At 50.4% G+C, this 19,783-nt stretch overlaps 1 long non-coding RNA gene across 1 annotated transcript; it reads right to left on the bottom strand.

Moving 5' to 3' along the window:
• Positions 1-11,212: 11,212 nt before the first annotated feature.
• On the bottom strand, positions 11,213-17,054 carry LOC308047580. Its single transcript, XR_013923038.1, has 5 exons — positions 16,964-17,054; positions 15,695-15,803; positions 13,087-13,210; positions 12,205-12,490; positions 11,213-11,396 (listed from the first exon to the last, which is right to left on the bottom strand). It is a non-coding gene; the product is annotated as an uncharacterized lncRNA (long non-coding RNA).
• Positions 17,055-19,783: the final 2,729 nt, after the last annotated feature.

Raw genomic sequence — 19,783 nt, 5'->3', positions numbered from 1 at the left:
AAAAATGCTCAGAGGCACAGAATCACAGGATGTCAGGGATTGGAAGGGACCTAGAAAGATCATCTAGTCCAATCCCCCTGCTGGAGCAGGAACACCCAGATGAGGTTACACTGTGGGATCATGGCTCTGTGTAATGAGCCGTTGGCAGAAGATGCTCTCAGCCGGTCACAGCTCCACATCCCCAGGGTGTGGGACAGACACTGGGGAGAAAAAAGGCTTGAAGGCATTTTCACGACAGATATGTTTTTAGACAGAGGCACCTTCATTATCTCTTGACTTCGGTCAGCTGGATAAACTTGCAATTAAACTACACCTTCCAGGGTGGCTGAATGTGGCAGCTGATGAAGAAACGTGGTTTGAACAGCTCAGGAGGGGTTGAGAACCAGTTTTTCCTCACCGGAGCTTCCCCAGGCCTGGCTCAAACAGAGAGTCCTTTCCTCAATCTAGCCTTTAGCTCCCATTAGGGTAAAACTGGGAGTCTAACCCAAGGGGCTTTTTGCTAAGCCAGTGGCTTCTAACACAGAGAGATCTACGGCTATGGCAGCCATCAACAATTTGTTTCCTTTGTGTTTCACTACTTTTCCAAATTAAGGACTTCTTAATAATGTTTTGCTGCTGCCTTGTGGCATCGTCATGCACAGAGCTCCACAAGTCCCACCGTGTTGCAGGGAGCAGCCGTGCCAGCAGCAAGCGGATCCTTTCTTTTCTACCCCAAGCAGAACTGCTGTGGCACAACGGCCACTCATCTCTCAGGGTGACAAACATCGCAAGGTTATGGGCTTCATTTTCCCCACGTTAGCCATGGCTTGGATTTGGTGATCACTCTGCAGAAAGCAAGTTTTAGTATGTGCAATGATTTCTTCACGAAAGAGGCAGAAGGTCTGTACTCTGAGTAAGAGGAGAAAAATGGAGTGGTAAGAAAACACCTAAAAATACTCCAAAATTTGAAATCTGCTTTAACTTTAAAAAGCAAAGCAAAAAATATATATATATATATATTCAGTTAACTTAAAGGTGAATCACACAAGCCACTAGCCACACACCCAGAAAACAACAGTAGAATTAGAGCTAATGTAATATAAAGGGGAGGAATTGGGACCAGCAAACAGCCTTGCATCTCCGAGCACTGCAGGGATTTAGCTCACTCTTCATGCAAAAAAGTCCCTCACCTGTTTCAGCCCTTATAAAACATGGACAGTATTGCATGGGTTGACACCATGGAAAGCTTTGCCTTTTGAAATGATCCCTGTTAAAACAGAATATAAAACATCACACGCAGCCACAGGGGAGACTTACCCGACCCACGAGGCCAGTCTGTGGTGCAACCCGGGGCAGGAGCTCCCAGCTCCCCCAGGCTGGCCCAGAGAAGAACTGATGGGCAGGGAGGAGGCTCCGGTAACCCCCAGTACCTCAGAGGAAAGGAGTGAAACAGCTCAGAGAACCACGGGCAGGAGAAGCAGCAGCTGCTTCAGAAGAACAGCTCGCTTTTGCTCAAAATCTTCCGAAAGCGGGAGCCTCTGGGGTTGCTCTCACCAGGGGAAGGTCCAGGAGATGCTGGTGAGCGGATCAGGGTCCCCGTGGGTCGAGGATGTGGGTGAAGTGGGTGGTTTGATGAGCAGCACATCGCCTGACCCCCCCGAGCAGCCGCAGCAGGAAGCATCGTGGGGTGCAGAGCTCAGCAGGGGGAGGTGACACCGCTCCCCAAAACCGCGGCGGTGCCGGCGGGTCAGTGACCGCAGCCCCAGGGCCTTGCAGGGGCAGCTGGGCTGTCTGCTGGGGTTTCCAGGTGCTGGACACAATAATAAATATGAGTAGCTGTAACCTAAAAGGCAGAATTTGACACCAAAGGGAGCTCCAGCTCTCCCATTTGACTCAGCTGCAGCATTTAAAGGCAGCAGTTTTGGGGTGCTCTTTACTCTTTTGGCTCAGTAAAAGCTGCGGATTAAGTGGACTCATCAGATTTGGATGGGGGGGGTGTGCCCCTGAATCATTCCAAACAACCGTCATACTGTAGGTCAGAAAACATGTATTTCTGAAAATCCCTGCTTCTTTCCAAAAGAAAAGCCCCGAAGGACTTTGCTGAGACATTCAGATGATCTCCGGTGCGTTGACCTTAGCAGTCTTCTGGTCCAAGCTCAACTCATGAAGCTCGTTGCCACCAGCTCTAACTTGTACAAACCCTTTGCTTCCTAAGGCAGGACAGCGTCCACAGCTGAGACGAAAAGCCCAGAGGGTGAAATCCTGATGCTCCATCCCAACGAACTCATTGGGACCAGATGGGAACAGCCCGTGCAGGAAGGTCACTCCACAGATGCTCAAAACTTGATGCTTTCAAACCTTCCCAAGCGCTCCCGCTCGCAGCCGGCGCCGGAGTGACCGGGGCTTTCCCTGGCTCACCGAGAATGGTCGGAAACTTGTCTGAACCATTTCAAGCCAAAAGGGAAGTTCTAAGAAAGGTGTGGTTTAGCATACAGCCCACAGGGTCTATTTAGAGCAGAGCCAGCAGCCCCCACAGCCTCCTGCCTTGGGACCGCGCCGTCTGAAGGTACACGAGGTGTTTCTTTCTATCACACCCCGCAGAGAAGAGCTGCACATCGTGGTGAGGAGCTGCAGCACGGTCTTGATGATCCTGAGGGTCTCTTCCAGCTAAAATGATTTATTTTTTGTGGGGGGAATGGGTGCTCCTTGTTTTTATATAATAAAGAGCATGGCTCTGTGCAGCCGCTGTGCTGCTTTTGTGCCAGAGACGTTTCTGGCTACACCACATGGGGTGTCTTCTCAGGAGTTCCTGTTCGCAGTAATTTCTTGTGTACCGTGCGGTTTGGGCACAGCCCTTCCTCACTGAGGAGTCACCCACCTCCCCACGCAGGGTGAACGTGTGTCCCGGGGGGAACAGTGGGGTGGGAGCGCAGGATCAGACCCACACGCCCCAGGGGACTGAAGTCACCCAGCAGACACATCCAAGCTGGCCGCCCGTGGCTGCACCCTCGTTAGCCTGAGCCTTTCGTCAACCCAAATAACTGTGCAAATACCACCTGAGGGTGACCCCGCGGGGCTCTGGGCTTGGGCTGTTGGTCACATCCGTCCCACAGGTCTCTTGGGGTCCACGCTGATGAAGACCAGTGGATCCCGAGCGCTCTGCCATCATCGGCTCCCACCACGAGGCGCATTCCTTGGGCAGCACTTTCTCCAGCAGAGCTGCAGAGCAAACTGAATATTTGCAAAGAAACCCCAAAGCAAAGCCTACAACCATGCACACTAAGACTCTGGTTTGCAGTCATATGCTCTTCTGCATAAAGGACAAGAGCACAAACATTTTTGCTATAAATTCAGCATGAATTATGCTTTTATCCACACTGGATCAGCCCTCACAGCACCAGCTGTCCCTATGGGGCGGCTCCAGCCACCACCTTTGCTGGGTCCCAGGCTGGGAACGCCAAAGCCAGTAGAGGGAGACGCAAGGTTTGAATGAGAACAGAGACAATCTAAACACCAGATATGTAAAAGTGTTTATTGGATGTAAACATGACAACATTTCCAGGGATAAATCCAGCATGTGATCAGCAGATCATGCCTGCCCCTTCACCGTTCCTTCAGGGTGCAGCCATCAGGACACCCGTGTGCCTCACTCCGGTCTGTCTGTCCCTGCTCAGGTCTGTCTGTCCCATTAAAGCTGGGAGCCCAGCTTGTGCAGTGAGGCCAGTCTTACTCTGCACCACTTCAGTAACTAATTTAAGCACTTTTTGCATGGCAAGAGCTCCCAGCAAATTCACACACAGCCCAGCAGAAGAGCAGGGAGTTCATCCAGCTGCACATCCCTTGTAAGATCAGGGCAGACTCAGCTCTGGGAAAGCAAAGTCCCTCATTATCCAGAAACACTTTCAGAATACTTTTCATCCTGACACCTTCTCCATTTGTTGCTCTGTTACTTGTGGATGTACCTGCATGTATTGGGATAGGCAGTGGATACCTTGGGAAATAGCCACAGTGTCCCAGAGCTGAGGCAGGTCTTTGCAGAGAGCTGATGCTTTGAAATGTGCAGGCAGTATTAATTGCTGCTCCTATCTGCTTTTGCAAAAATACCCGAACACAAGGCATGAACTTCATCTCCCAAGGCAACAATTTCATCTCCACTAACACCAGAGGTCTACATAGAACCATGGAACAGTTTGTGTTGAAGGGACCTCCCCAGCTCCCCAGTGCCCCCCCTGCCATGACAGGGACATCTTCACCAGCTCAGGGTGCTCAGAGCCCCGTCCAGCCTGGCCTGGGATGTCTCCAGGGATGCTTCATCCACCACCTCTCTGGCCAACCTGGGCCAGGCTCTCACCACCCTCAGGGACAACAATTTCTTCCTCATGTCCAGCCTCAATCTCCTCTCAGATTAAAACCATCACCCCTTGTCCTATCACAACAGGCCCTGCTAAAATAATTAAGGCTGGGAAAGACCTTTAAGATTGAGTCCAACCGTTCACCTGACACTGCCAAATCCGCCTCTAAACCATGTCTCTAAGCACCATGTCTACACATCTTTTAAATACCTCCAGGGATGGTGACTCAACCACTTCCCTGTTGAACATACGGCATCTGAGTTACCTCTCCAGCCTGCCTGGGCCAGAGGATGGGCACTTGAGGGGCAGGGTTCAGGCAGCATTTTTGATGTTTCACTTTGGAGAAGACGACCCGCAGCCCCCACGTGCCCCACTTTGCAGCCCAGGGGTCTGAGCAAACACAGCAACAACCCACAACCCGTGGGAACGAACTGCAAACAGCCGAGCAGCAGACAAATGTGCAAATGTGGCTACTTCTGGTAATGAATGAATAATCTATTCCAACTCCCTTCCCTATCTGCTTCTGGGTAATGCGTCTGTGAGCCTGAGTCAGGTTTATAAATGGTTGGCAACGAGAAAAACAGGCTGCGTTTGAGCCAAACATTCTGTTCAGCAAATAAGGCAAGCAGTTTGGCCACGGACATTCGCTGTTAGGAGCTCGGTGTCAGAATCCCCCCAGCGCTCAGCAGTTCCCATCCTGTGTACAACACTGCTACGTGGGGCGGTGGGACGTGACAAGTGACGTTTGCCTCTAAAAATCTAATTTTAGCCTTAAATTGCAGACGTTAATAAAAGAACAATATTGTATTCCTTTCTCATCTATCTGTTCATTAGAGAGTCGCTTTTAGATTTGGCTCGACTGCTGGGAATGCTCTAAAGAAATGTAATTACGAGGTCATTGCAGTAAATTGCATTTGGTGGCATAACTGTGAGTCACTGGTTCAGGGCGCTTTCCCCTTCCACCGCAGAGGGGCTCATTTAACAAGGGTGAAGAAAAGCAGAACAAACATGTACAGACACCCAGGGAATGAGACTTAGTGGGCAGCCAGCATTTCCAAAGTGTCGTGACACCTGGGTGCCCCGGTGGAGGCAAATTCTCCTGGGAATGGTGACAAACTGGACACCAAAGACTTTCCGGTCACTTTGGGAACTGCTGCTTACCGGCCACGCAATCCTTGGGTGGCAGGAGAGGAGAGTGAAACCATTTGGAGGCTTCCCAGGCTTGCCCAGGCAGGAGCAAATTCCATTCTTCCCCCAAGAAATCCACCCTCCGTCTACTCAACCCTTTGGGAAGAAGAAAGAAAAGTCACTTTGCTGTGCTGGGTGGCAAAAGCCTCGTCCCTCTGGCCATTCTGCTGCCAGCTGAGATGTCTCCACCCCGGCTCCGCACCACACAGGGACGGGGTCCCAGGGAAGGGGCTCGTTCCTGCTGGGTCATGCAGGTTGCAGATCACGGTGCCTGGAGGATGCTCTCATGGCGCTTGCTGCTGGGAGGTGGTTCAGTCGGTGAGGACCTCGTGAAGAATGGATGGTTGCCTCTGGCACAGTAATCTCCTCCCACGCTCCCCAACAGATGCATCCTCAGGCTTTCCGGATGATCCTCCCTGGTTTCCTCCAGTCCCGGTACCTCTCCCTGCGCACCGAGTGGACCAGCGGCCTGGAGAAGCTGGAGTGGTTTGATCTGGTGGTGTTGCTGGTGAGGAACAAAGCGAGACATGGTTAGTGGTGTGGGGCAGAGCTGGGGCACATCTCCTGCATCTTGTGGAGGCTCCTAAACGGACAGGGAATTTTGGTCAGCAGGATGGGTTTCACCACCGCTACCACCGAGAGAAGGGCCAGCGCTGGGTCCTGCTGCGGCTCCAGGTGCCGCGGCTGCAGAGACCCAGCGGTGAGCCTCTCCTACACACCCGTAGTGGCAATGGGGACCCTCCCTGTTTCAGGGGGTCTTGGAAACAGCTGCTAAACTATAAGTGCACAAGTGTGAGCTCAGGACCCCATAAACAGCCTGTCGGAGCCCTGACGACCACCTCGTCTGGCCAGATGGGTCAGTGAAACTAAGCCCCTTGGCTCTTCAAAACTTCCACTTCAAATACCTTTGGGCAGTTTTCCTTAAAACCAGTAAACCAAACGTTATTCATACCTCACACTTTTCTGGGCTTTTGTCACCCTTGTTACAGCCTGTGTTCTCTCGGGAGGTTATCCAGGGTGGGAACCAACCATGCCATGAACCAACCACGCATTGAACCAGACATGCATTGAACCAACCACGCCAGGACAGCCTGGCAGAGCTGGCTCGGCTGCAGGGGCAGTGGGGCTGTGTTCACTGAAGGCTCCTCTGGGATGGTTTAATCCTCAGGCCCATTTGCCCCAGGCATTTCTCCTCTCCCTATGCCCTGTGTACCAGGCTTTTCTTTCCTTCCTCCTGGCTAAGACCTTCACTACCCATTTTTATACCTAACTTTTGCAAAGATGCGTGTTCTCCTGCCAGTACACAGACTGATGTGGGGCACAACAGTGTCTGCAGGAAATTAATACAGGATGAAGCACATCCACTCCCCACCCCTGCAAAAAGGGCAGTGCAATGGTGACCTCTCCTCTTTCTAGATCCTGCTCAGAGCTGTTCCTCCTGTGATCCCCAGTGGATTTGCCAATAAGCATCATCCAGATATCACTTCCCCGTGCCCGTAAGCGGTGCAGGAAGGCGAGCGGGCAGCAGAAGCACAGCGGGATGCCAGGAGCGGCTGATGAATGGAGGCAGGGAGTGGGGGAGCCGCCAGCCACACCAGGAGCGGAGGAAGACAGAGCTGGGAAAAGCTGTGAATGTGAGAAAACGCTGCTTTACAACAGAGCTTGTTACTATTCAACATCCACAAAAGGAGGAAGAGCCCTGAAATCCCTGCCTGTGCTGAGGGTGCAGTCAGGAGACAGCTCTCTCATGTCCTAATTAGCTTGCTGCTTTATAACTTAATTTCCTAATTGGTTTTCAAGTTAATTACTTAACAGGCTGGGGAGGTGGCAGCTCAAACCCTGTGGCAGGAGATGAAGCTTCACCTCTGTGATCCTCACCCAGATCTAGGCTGTGCTGGGAAGCAGGGTGGCCTTACATGCATCGCCTCCAAGGAGGTTTGTTTGCCCTCATCTCAGGTTTAAGCTGTTATGGGAGGGGTTTGGATGACTTACAGAATCATTTTGGTTGGAAAAGATCCTCAAGATCATCGAGTCCAACCATAACCCACTCCTGGCACTGCCCCATGTCCCTGAGAACCTCATGTCCGTCTGTCCAACCCTCCAGGGCTGGTGACTCCAGCACTGCCCTGGGCAGCCTGTTCCAATGCCCCACAGCCCTTTGGGGAAGAAATTGTTCCCATATCCAACCTCAACCTCCCCTGGCGCAACTTGAGGCCGTTTCCTCTGCTCCTGGCGCTTGTTCCTGGGGAGCAGAGCCCGACCCCCCTGGCTCCAAGCTCCTTTCATCTGCACCAGAATCAGGGTATCCATGCAGGACAATCTTAATTCCACTAAGGATCCCAATTCACCCCAGTTCTCTGGGCCACAGAGCTTCACACATTCATGGTGGGACCTGTGAGGATTCGTGTGACACACACAGACCTGGTGGCTTTGCTTTCCCAAAGGGGCTGCAGTCAGCTGGAGCAGCGGGGCAGGGGCAGCAGGCAGGGTGGGTGCGCATTCGGCTCAGATGGAGATGGCCGGGATGCCCCCAGGGTGCAGGACCATGCAGAAATCATCCAGCTTGGCTCCACCTCCCCAAATGAGGCTGGGTTAGATGCCTCCTCTCTCCCCCACCCCGTTTTTGGTTTTGATGGGGTACCTAATCCCCTTTGGTTCTCTTAAAAAAACCCTCAGGCCTATGACATTGTTCTGGCTGCTTGATGCAAGTTGTTCAGTAGCAGCTGATAAATAAAATTATTCCATTAAGCTTCCTGCATTGCATCCTCTTTCCAGCACTGAGGTACCTCAGACCTCAGCGCAAGTTATTTTCAGATGCTTCCCTGTGCTTCTCTTTGAAGACAGCGAGAAAATCTGCCTCTAACCTCAATCCTAACCCAGCCAGCTCCATGGCTCTCAAGCTATTTCTGCAGGAGCTGTCCCCCCCATGGCCACCTTCCCAGCGCAAATCATTCCACTCGTGCAACCAGACAGCACAAGGTGAAGTTCAGCCAGGGAAATGATCCCTGAACCGCAGACAAAGCCATCGGCATCTGCCGGCGACTGATTTTCAGCAAGCCGTGGGTGCATCCTTGCGCCCCTGCTGTCTCCGGGTGCTCTGGTCTGTGGAGGCAGCTTTGGGGTGCGCGGGGCTGTAATCGTGGCTGGGATCACTGCCCATCAGAGGATTAGGATAAGGAGCGAGCCGGGAGCTCTGCACACCATGCAGCTGTCAGAGCAGAGCTAACTGGGTCACCGGCGTCTTTGTAGGTCCAGAGCTCCGAGGTGCTGGTGTGACACTGCCTGAGATCTGGTGGGAGGGGAATTTTGGGTCCTGGGATGTGAATCTCTAACCACACAGGTGACCTATAGCTGTCCAGATATCTTTCATTATAGCAGCCCAACAATACTATGACCACGATCACCCTAAATATTATTACAAGTGAACAAGACGTGAAGAATGTTCGCAGAAACATATTTCAATTTTAAGGACGTGCGGCATTTTTCTTTTACATCCTTATTTCTACAGCTCATTTTTGTTGTTGGGCAGAAAACAAGGAAGGGATTAGTGTAGTGGGCACAGCCCAGAGAGTGGGAGGAGACGGCGAGATAGTGACATGCACACTAGTGATTTAACATGAAATACTCTGATTGCAGAGTCTCTAGAGGTTTGTGCCTCATTGATGAGTATAATGCATGAAGCGTAGCTTATTGTGCTACCTACATTTTTCTCTTCCAGGTATGTTGATTGGGAACCTGAGTCATATGAAATATGCTGAGTTACAGCACATTTCCACCAAAAAAACTCCTCACAGGTGTATTTATCTGTGAGTGTGTCAAATGCACAGTATGTTCAGACAATACAGGGTCAAAAGACTAACAGACCTTAATCCTACCTCTGTGCATTAATACACAACAGATTATAAACACATGCACACATCCATAATGACCAGTGTCTGCACACAAAAGGCAACCGTCCCCATCCAAACACACCTGAGCTATTATTTTGGAAACATTACAGGCTTTAACTCACCTCGAGGACCAAACTGGACCCGCCTGCTTCTTCGGCTTGGCGATCTGCTTCTGGTACTCCATCCAGCCGCTCACCAGCTCGTGCAGGATCATCACGTAGAGCAGGAAAATGAGAATCCTGGGATCCATTCGTGGCACTTCGGGGTCTGCTTCATTGGGTACAGGTGACATTTGGTCTGGGCAGCAGGGTTGGCCGGAGGGGGCAGCTCTAGGGAGCGGGGGCAGCCAGGGGGATGAAAGGTTGTTGCTGGAGAGGAGCCTGGCGGGCTGGGTTTTGTGCAGAGTGAATTAATGCTGTAAAAATCTCCCGGGGGGGATGAGAGGCTGGTGCCTATTGCGTGAAGCAGCATAAACACAGCTGCAGAGGCTACGGACGGCTCCTTTAATGGGGTGGATCACATCTTCTGGGGCTCCATCCCTCCTGTCTCCCTCTCGCTCGTGCTTTGTCTGCGTTATTGTGCAGCCATGAGCTCCCCACTCTCTTAGGGCAGGAGCAGCAGCGTCCCTTTGACTGGCGGCGGGGGGAGCGTTGGCTGCAACGGGAGCTCTGTCTGGCTGCAAAGAATAAATTAAACCCCCCAGTCAATGAGGAGGGAATCTCCGAGCTGTGTGTTCCCAGTGTCTCAGGATTTTGGGCTGCGCTGAGCCAATGTTGATTGGGAGCGTTACGGAGTGTTTTGCAGCTGAGAAATCTTTTCTTCTGCTCGCTCTCCTCACGCTCTGATGTTGTTTTTTACCTATATCTTCAGCTGCTCTTTCCACCCAGTGGCAAAGCTCTGTCGGAGTATGTGATGTGCAGGAAAACCCCAGTGCCGCAGCTTCCCATCCATCGCACAGCACAGCTCCTTTCCTTGCCCCGATGCCTCGTTGTCCGGCGATACAGGATCTCGCTCCGCTGAGATCCTCTTGTGACACCAGCTCCTCTGGGCCTGCCCCACGGAGAGCCCGGGATGGTGCGACACACGTGCCTGGTACTTCTAGCAGGATAAAAGCATCGCCTGGTCTTGTTGACACTTGTGTAAATAGAACAACGACAACAACGCGCCATTTTTTCAGCACTTAAAATCAACCCCTATCAGTATCTCGCTTGTGTTTCCAAGCGCATCTTTCACAAAATTCACGGTATTCCAGTGAAATCTTTCAATAAGCGAAACAGCAAGTCTTCAACAATTATTTATCGGGATAATCTAGAAGTAAGAAGGCAGATGGACCAACGTACCTTTGCTTAATGGAGCTGGGCCAATTCTGGGCAGATGAGGGACACACACAGTAACCCCCGTGATCTGCAGCTCCCAGCTCCTGCACAAAGACACAGACCCATAGGCTGGAGCTCTAACACAGAGCCGGGTTCAAGACATCAGTCAGTGCAGCTCTTCAAGGACAGCTGTGACAGCCACGTAATGCACAATCTCACAATAAACTTCCCATGAGGAACCCTCTCCAGTTCCATTACCTGGGGGTTTAACGCTTGAGGTCAGATGTTTCTCAGAAACTTTTGTTCTTTGGTACATAACTGCAGACAAGTGCGCAGAAGACAAGGATTTTGATAGTTTTCTATTAAGTACAAATTTAATGCACATTGAGGGATGCTCATTACACAGTATGTCTGCATATTAAACAAACCCAGCGGCAGTATCAACGTCCCAATCAAATGTGCACCTCCAAGTCCTGTGTGACTCCTTCAGCTGAGCGATGTTCTTTCATTTATCAGTCCAGAAGTGCTGAGTAACTCTGTTAATTGGGAGGAGAAGATCTGCTGGATGGGAGTGAGCAAGTGAATGAATCAAGCAGGGACTGGAGGTGTTTTAGCAGCTCCGAAAATTGGAATACTTGTGAGTTCTCCATGAAAGGATAGTGGAGCCGTTCCTATAGCAACAGAGACAGTTGCCAGGCTGCGGGAGATGGGCTCTGATGTATGGTACAAGTCACGCATAGTGAGGGATTTTAGACTGAAGACAACACTGATATTCTATACATATGCAATTTGTAATGAGTAAAGACAACGTGACTCCTTTGTTCCAGGGGAGAGCGGTTTTTTACGCAAAATCAAAGAAAGAAGTTACTGGGGAAGAGTGGCAGGATTACTCATTGCAACTTACTCCTGGTTTTGTATCAGGTGTTAAAACCATAAAATCATAGAATCATTTTGTTTGGAAGAGACCCTCAGGATCATCAGGTCCAACCATAACTTAACCATCTTACGAGTAAAATAATTTTTAAAAAATCTGCTTGTTGCTGAATGTAACAGCTCAACTGACTAATGACAAACTGCCTCTGCCCTTTTACCACCCTCAGTACTGAAGCAAACACCACCTAAGTCTGAAAATCTTGAGTCTTTCAAACGTTTTCTGAACTATAACACACAATTTTTTGTTACAAATTTCACCAATTCATCCTTAATACTACATGAGGTAGAAAACCCAACAACCCGTGAATTATTGCCAGAGCCAACAGCTCTTAATACGGCAGTTGGTTTGCAAACAGCTCGGTGATTAGTGACGAGCTGTAAGTTCTTTGACAAATGATTCAAAAAAGGGGCTGGAAATGCTGATTTGAGCGCAATGAAAGCCCAGTTTGGGAGGGCAGGGGCAGGGTATGGGGGGTACCGGACCCCCATGGCACCTCAACACCCCCGCAAAGCTGCAGGTGTTTCCCTCTGCCCCCCAGCACACACCAGTGCATAAATTCAGCCCAAGAGCACAGCTTTGGGGTTGTCCTGGAGAGGTTCGGTGGGAGCAGAAGCGCCCACATGGATCCTTCGGTTTGTGCAAATAGAGTAGAATCAGCAAATTCACTGGGGACTTGGTTGTTGCACACTTGGATAGTCGTCAGTAGAAGGCATATCTGCTGATAAAACACACATACAGGGCTATCACATAACACCGCAGCGCTGAAAGAGCCCTTACCTGCAGTCCAGAGCCTTGATCTGCTCCTCAAGGTGTCCAGTGCTCTGCAGATGGCTGTAATTAAGAGCAGATATATCATCTCTCCTGCCTTCGGACAACTCTTTACAAAAACAACAAGGAGGTAAAATATGGATAGAAGCTGTGTGAAAGAAGCGGCATCAAAAAACGTTCCCCAAGCCTGAAGGGAGAGTAGGACCCAGGTAACAAGCACCAGGAGCAGAGGAAACGGCCTCAAGTTGCACCAGGGGAGGTTGAGGTTGGATCTGGGAACAATTTCTTCCCCAAAGGGCTGTGGGGCATTGGAACAGGCTGCCCAGGGCAGTGCTGGAGTCACCAGCCCTGGAGGGCTGGACAGATGGAGATGAGGTTCTCAGGACATGGGGCAGTGCCAGGGGTGGGTTAATGGTTGGACTCGATGATCTTGAGGGTCTTTTCCAACCAAAATGATTCTGTGAGAGGGGAGCAGGATCTGAGATGGTACCCGAGAGCCTGGGGCTCCGGCGGGCTCTGAAGAACAGAGGGAAGGGCAAAGCGGGCTGTGGGGTGCACAGCAGCCTCCCCAGCTCTGGTGGGTGCAGAGGACAGCTCTTTCAGCTCACACTTCAAGCAGACACAAGAGGAACAGCAACATGGCTGAGCCACTGACGCACTGATAAACTCTCGTTCTGAAGCCATGGAAGCTGCAGCACGTGCAGGTTTGAAATCCCTTTGTGAAAGCAGGGTGGGAATGAGGCCAGGCTCCTTTGTCCAAGAGACTCGGTCCAGCTCCTTGGGCTGGGAAAGAGAAAAAAACAGTCACATCAGAATATTTTGAGTATTGTCACCAAGCCCATCGCTCCTTGCAAGAGACACAAAGCACCTGTACCAGCCTGAGTGCTGCCACATTCCCATTCTTTTGGGTTGTGCGTTGTTGGAGCAAAGGCCCCGAGGAACAGGACTCTGTCATTCTGCTACCCAGGGAGTATTTCCCTCTTTGTTGGATGACAATCTAAACCTCTTTACTGCTAAAGAGATTTTTAGAAAGGGAGGTGGTAGGTGCCAGTAGGTTTTATATTCATTGCAGCCCCCAGGGCACACTGAAATGCCAGAGATGACCGTCCTTTGGGCTCCTTGGAAACACCCATGGCCCCATTTTTCCACTTGGAAGGTGGTGTAACTGACTAATAAACCAGTAAATCCACCGTTCAGAAGGCTCAGTCCCCAAACTGCATCACAGAGAGGTAGCAAAAATTGTCTGGGGACAGTTAAACAGGGTAGACCTAAGCTGCGTGTTTGCAATTATTGGCTTTTTAGAAGGAACTTCTGAGCTCCACCAAAAAGACAGTGATCCACGTTCCCCTTGCCCGGTGCCCAAAGGCTGCATGGATCCCTCCAACAAACAGGATAGTCGAGGACTGGAAAGATCCAACCTCCCACACACGGGCTGAACCGAAAGGTCAGGCCAAGCAGCTCCTATAACGGGCCACGGGGTCACAATCCCAAATCCCTCCAGGCAGCAGTGAGGCCACAAGCACCTGCACGTGGCGGCACCTCTGGCTGGACACAGCGCCGGTAAAGGCAGATCTGGCGTCTCCAGAGACCCCGAGCAGCACCCTGGCATCTCCAAACACACTTGTCCTCAGCCAAAGCCCACGAATGTTGTTCTGCCAAGACAAACAAGATGGAAAACAGATTTCCTTCTCTGCCCTTTGGCTGCTCGTCAAGGAACCTGCCTGTAAAAAGCCTTCTGTGATTATATGATTATTCATTTAACAGAGACCATGGTGCTCATTTGGAGTTGCTAACAAATCTGGCCATGACCTACTGGACCAGATCTTTTGTTGTTACCTCAGCTTCATTTCACAAGTCAGTAATGACTCTGGCCCAGTGACCGACATCTCTAATGTGCAATTCAGGGGAATGAACTTCTGCAGAGACACCTCTCTTTTCTTTCTCATTCACATGCAGTGTCTCCTTCCTAAGCTCAGAAGAAGTCAAAAAGATCATAGAATCACAGATGGTTTGTGTTGAAGGGACCTCCCCAGCTCCCCCAGTGCCCCCCTGCCATGAGCAGGGACATCTTCACCAGCTCAGGTTGCTCAGAGCCCCGTCCAGCCTGGCCTGGGATGTCTCCAGGGATGGTTCATCCACCACCTCTCTGGCCAACCTGGGCCAGGCTCTCACCACCCTCAGGGCAACAATTCCTTCCTCATGTCCAGTCTGAATCTCCCTCCTTTAGTTTAAAACCATCACCCCTTGTCCTATCACAACAGACCCTGCTAAAAAGTCCGTCCCCATCTTTCTTCTTGGCCCCTTTTAACTACAGAAAGGCTGCACTAAGGTCTCCCTGGAGCTTCTCTTCTCTTCATCCACCACCTCTCTGGGTACCTGGGCCAGGCTCTCACCACCCTCAGGGGCAACAAGTGCCAACAGAGCCAGCAGAAAGCAGATTTCAACCTTCACAGGAAAGTGGATTTTCAGAGTTAAAAAGAAAAACAGGTACTGTAGAATCTGTCAGCACCTTCCACAGCCTCATACAAGCCAGCAGTTAATAAAAGACAAAGAACAGATGCTCTGAGACATACTTGATCAAATTTTTAATTGCTTCTACCTATAAGTGTGGTTGAAAAAGTGGTAATATGAAACTTACACTCTTAATCACCAGATTGCTTTGTATCAGATTGCTAATGACTCATCACTAAGATTTTATAAACATTTCACTACTTTTTACTTCTGTTAACCCTAATCAGCCAACAGAGCTCTAGCACAGCAAACTGATGCTAGTCTGAGGGGAAAAATCATATTAAAAACTAATAATAATAGTAGTCTCCTGAGTTCTGGACTTTTTTTCTATGACAACAGCACAGCAAGTGTTCAGTCTGACTCAAGAGGGACAGCTGGTTAAAAGAATTCTTCTTTCTGCGTCTTTGCCTTAGAGAACCGACATTCACAGAACCTGGAGGAGGAGAGAAAGACACCGACACTCCTGGGCTGCTGCCTTTAGCACAGGCAGATACAGAAGCTGCGGTCTGATATTGATGCTTTCCCTCTCTTTTACTGACCAGAAGAAGCAGTGACACGGCCTCACAGCAGCCCAGATGAGCCACCTTTGCCCCTTGTGCAATTGTTTTGCACAAAAAAAGCAGCTGGTTTCACTGCACGCAGTTGTTCAGCTTTGTCCTTCTCACCAAACTCCCCTTGCAGGTCCCACAGGTCAACCCCCACCCATGCAGATGGTTTAGTTGCTTACTGTGAAATTATTCTTCAAGCTGAACTAACCTTGTTATCTTTAGTGTGGTCTCTTCATGCCAGTGGATGCTCCTCTGGTCACTGCTGGTCCTTCTTGCACCACAGAGGGTGGTATTAGCCAGGTGTAAGATCTGATTCCCTAGAAAGCGAGAAAATTTCCTTTTAGGATGAGAGGAAACGGCCTCAAGTTGCGCCAGGGGAGGGTGAGGTTGGATCTGGGAACAATTTCTTCCCCAAAGGGCTGTGGGGCATTGGAACAGGCTGCCCAGGGCAGTGCTGGAGTCACCAGCCCTGGAGGGTTGGACAGACAGACATGAGGTTCTCAGGACATGGGGCAGTGCCAGGGCTGGGTTATGGTTGGACTCAATGATCCAGAAGGTCTCTTCCAATCACAATGATTCTGTGATTCTATGATTAGTGTCTCCTGCCAGAGACATCTTATTATTAGGGACTGACATATAAACCCAGCACAAAACTAAAGGTGGCTTTTAAGTGAATTCCCAGCACACAGGACTGACAATAGGCACGTACAGATTATTCACGAGGTGTGTGAGCCCCAGGCTCCTAAATACCCCGAGCCGAGCTGTGCATTGCCCCCAGGCAGAGGCCACCACGCTGTAAATGCAAGAGCTGGGGTGTGAGCACACACAGCCCCATGTCAGCCAATGTGGGGCACGGCTGGATGTCCTGCTACCCCGGCCATGAAAGCACCGTGTGCCAGAGTCTCCCATCAACCCGGCTGCAGGAAGGGGTTAAAGCATCTGTCCTCATCACGATGGGAGAGATCTCTGCTGGGATGGGTAAGGGAGAGGAGGCAGCAGCAGAGGAGATGATACAGCTGAAGATGATGGCAAGAAATGCCCCAGGGCAAGAAGTAGAGATGAGAGGACCTGGGAAAGAGCAGTGAATGCAGAGATCATGAATAGCAAGGTCTGGAGCAACCACAGAGCTGACACCGTGTCCTCAACATCGGGATTGATCTGAACTTGGGTGGAGCTGCCCTTAATCCCTGTTTTACACACACCTGAAGCTCTGAGAAGCTGACTTGCCCCTTGTTTTTATCACTGAGCCTGGCTCTGGTGGAGCAAGAGTGCTGGCAAAGGATACCCAGAGCACGTCTGTGGGCTCAGGGCTATGGGGATGGAGCTTGGACCCTTCCACAAGCTGTGCTGGGCTCAGCCCTTACTGACATAACAGCCTGAAGGGGAAATAAAGGTGAGAAAAGCTGGAGAATGCAGAGAGCGCTGTGGTTGCAGTGGGACCTGTGAGAGCTACAAAGGTAATTGCAGCAATACTTACTCCTCCTGAGAAGCTGCTCCATCAAGACCTCTCTCCAGGGAGACAGCTGTATTAATAATGGCATTTGTGTGCCAGGACAGGCGTCTTACTGCTGTACAAAAGAAAAACATAAAGCAGCATCTGTGTGTCATCCATCAAAATTGCAATAAAGGCCAGAAACTCTCTAAAATCGCCCTGTGTTGTTCAGTCTCTGCTTCTGGGAGAGACTTGGAGTGCTCGGCACAAGCTGTGCCACAGCTCCTGCCCCACACAGCCCTGGTCACTGCCAAACGCCACCTCCCTTGGACACAACCCCAGCCTAAAGATCTAAAATAACACTTAGAGCAGCTCAAAGTACCTTTATATAGACCTACAGGCAAAGTCTGTTGATCTCCATCCTCAAACGGCTGAACTATTCTGAAAAAATGAATTTAATTTTCATTTTTCACGTCACTTCATTTTCCAGGCTTGATGCAACTCCCCCAGCGTCAAAGCGAGACGTTCATCCCAAGGAAGCTGGATTAGGGGGATCCTTGCTTACACACCAAGGCTCCCACCCTGCACAACTCATTAGAATTAACCTAGAGGCGACTGCAAACCCTGAACCATACAGCAACTCCGCCACAAAAGTATCTTGGAGAGCGATCATTCAGTTTTCTGCTGTGCAGCATCCACTCTAGACATCGTTAGACGCCACTTTGAAACATCCATCTTCCCTCCAGCCATCTGCATCACCACCCTTTGTCCCCAACCACTTCTGCAATGGATCCGTGGAGAACAGGGTGTTCTGCCAACAAGCAGAAGTTTTTGCGCATTCAGACTTGTGAAGAGACATGACAATGCCTTCCAGCTGCTGGGTCCCCACCTCTTATTGTCCTGTAAGTCACAGCCTAACAGAGCCGTCCTTACAAGGGTCCCAGCTGTGGGTTTTGTGGGACCGTTTGGGAAATAGTGTGAATGGGTTGGAAATCAGAAGCTGGCAAGCAGTGCTCTCCAGGAGGACCATCTCATGGCCATTCTTTCCCAATTTAGGTTGAACTGGTGGAAAATGAACAAGAGACTTCCTCTCATGGGTCAAAATCGGTGCAATGGAGCTTCTCACTGCACCTCTCATGATCCTACCAAGGCCACAGCACAACCAAAGGGTTTTTCAAAATAAAACCTTCTGAATACTGTGTTGTAACAGTAGGTATACCCTACCTGCCAGGCTCCCCAGGTTCCTTGTTGTCCTCCCACTGCTTCAGAGCACAGGAGGTGTGAGATAAAATGTTTAAGTATCTGAGAGTTCTCCTGAAGGTGATGGGTGGACTCACACAGCCCCTTGTCAAACGGCCAGAGTTTTAAATGTGTAAATTGGATGGATTTCAGTGGGAGATCAGGTGCCTAAGTAGCAGAGAACTACTAAAATACCTTCTGATTTAAGGCAAAACGCTTGTGTTGTTTTTGAGCACGTTCCAGCCAAGCAGGACCTGGGTAGGTGTCGCCACAGCATCAGCAAGAACCACACCGGTGTCTTCCTTCAGGGAAGATTTTCCAGGGTCAGGCACATCTGAGCTGACACACCAGGTCAGCGAGCTGGTGCTGGTCTGTGGAAGGCTGTGTATCTGCAGGTGATGCTCTTTACCCCCAAAAAACAGCATTAAAGCAAAGACGGAGGTGTCACCCAGCCCCGGGGAGCTCCAGGGAAGCAGGATTAGACCTGCTGAATAATAGACAAAGCCAGGATGGTCAGGACCCCCCCACAGCACAGGACAACCAGGGTGATGGTCACATCATACCCTGGTTTGACCTCCCACTCACACCAGACAAAGGTGCACATTGGGAACTAGTCCCTACCACTTGGTTTTGCACTTTTTCACAGTAAAAATCTCACCAAGTCAGGAAAACACATCTAAGTGCTTCCAGCGCACACTGCCAACCTTTGAAATCATAGCAAGAATGATTTGGTGGGTCTCCAGGCATTCCGGTAGTGAGGAGAAAGGTCAGGAAGGTGCTTTTCTATGGGACTGACCATCTCTGTCCCTTCCCAGGGAAGCCCTCAGGACCAGCGTCCTCCTGCCATTGCCCGGTGATGACCAGGTGCAGCAGAGCAGGGAGCAAAGGGCTGGGCATGTGAAAACACCACGGCTGCTTCTCTGTGCTCCTGTGCCTGCTGAAGTTACCGAGATCTCCGCAGGCACCCACCAGAGTCCTGTTGGGAAGGGAAGGAGGGACAGTCACTGGTAAGCCTGATGCCCTGCTCCTTCCAGCTTTACTTGAGGCAACACAGCACGTCAAGACATGAAATTAGAAGAACAAGCGGGAATCAAGATTTGCTTCTAGCATTTCAGGTTAAAAAAATGATGGACCCAAGTGTTATAACCAAGTTTAAGGCAGTGGAGGTGACTGTAAAGCACCATTTTCTCTGCGCAGGGCTATCCCAGCTGGCAGCAGTGACCGGTTCATCCATCCCAGTAGAACGGACATGCGCTCCGAACAGAGAGAGAACACCAGGAATCACCTAAAAAACAAACCATTCCGGCAAAATAGAGAGGACTCACAACAGCTGATGGGTATCCAGGGGATCTTCGTTTTCTTTCTGCTGTGGTCTTTCTTCGGTCTCCTTTTAATTTGGCCCACAAGGAGCCATCCTGCATCAAATCAGTACGCCAAGTGGAATCTGTCTATGTTCTGAAGTGATGCTGGGAATGCTTTGGGTATCAGGTTGTTTGGCAGTAAAATGTATTTCACTATAATAATTTCTTTTTCAGTAATTTTATATAATACCTGGCTCCCCTGCTAGCACAGGCCTCAGTAACTGGCTGCTTATACCAACAGCAGTTACAGTGCTCTATCCATCTA

This window comes from Nesoenas mayeri, assembly GCF_963082525.1.
Source record: "Nesoenas mayeri genome assembly, chromosome: 18".
Lineage (NCBI taxonomy): Eukaryota > Metazoa > Chordata > Aves > Columbiformes > Columbidae > Nesoenas > Nesoenas mayeri.
Note: the sequence above shows the minus strand (reverse complement) of the source record. Positions and strands in the feature narration are given on the sequence as shown.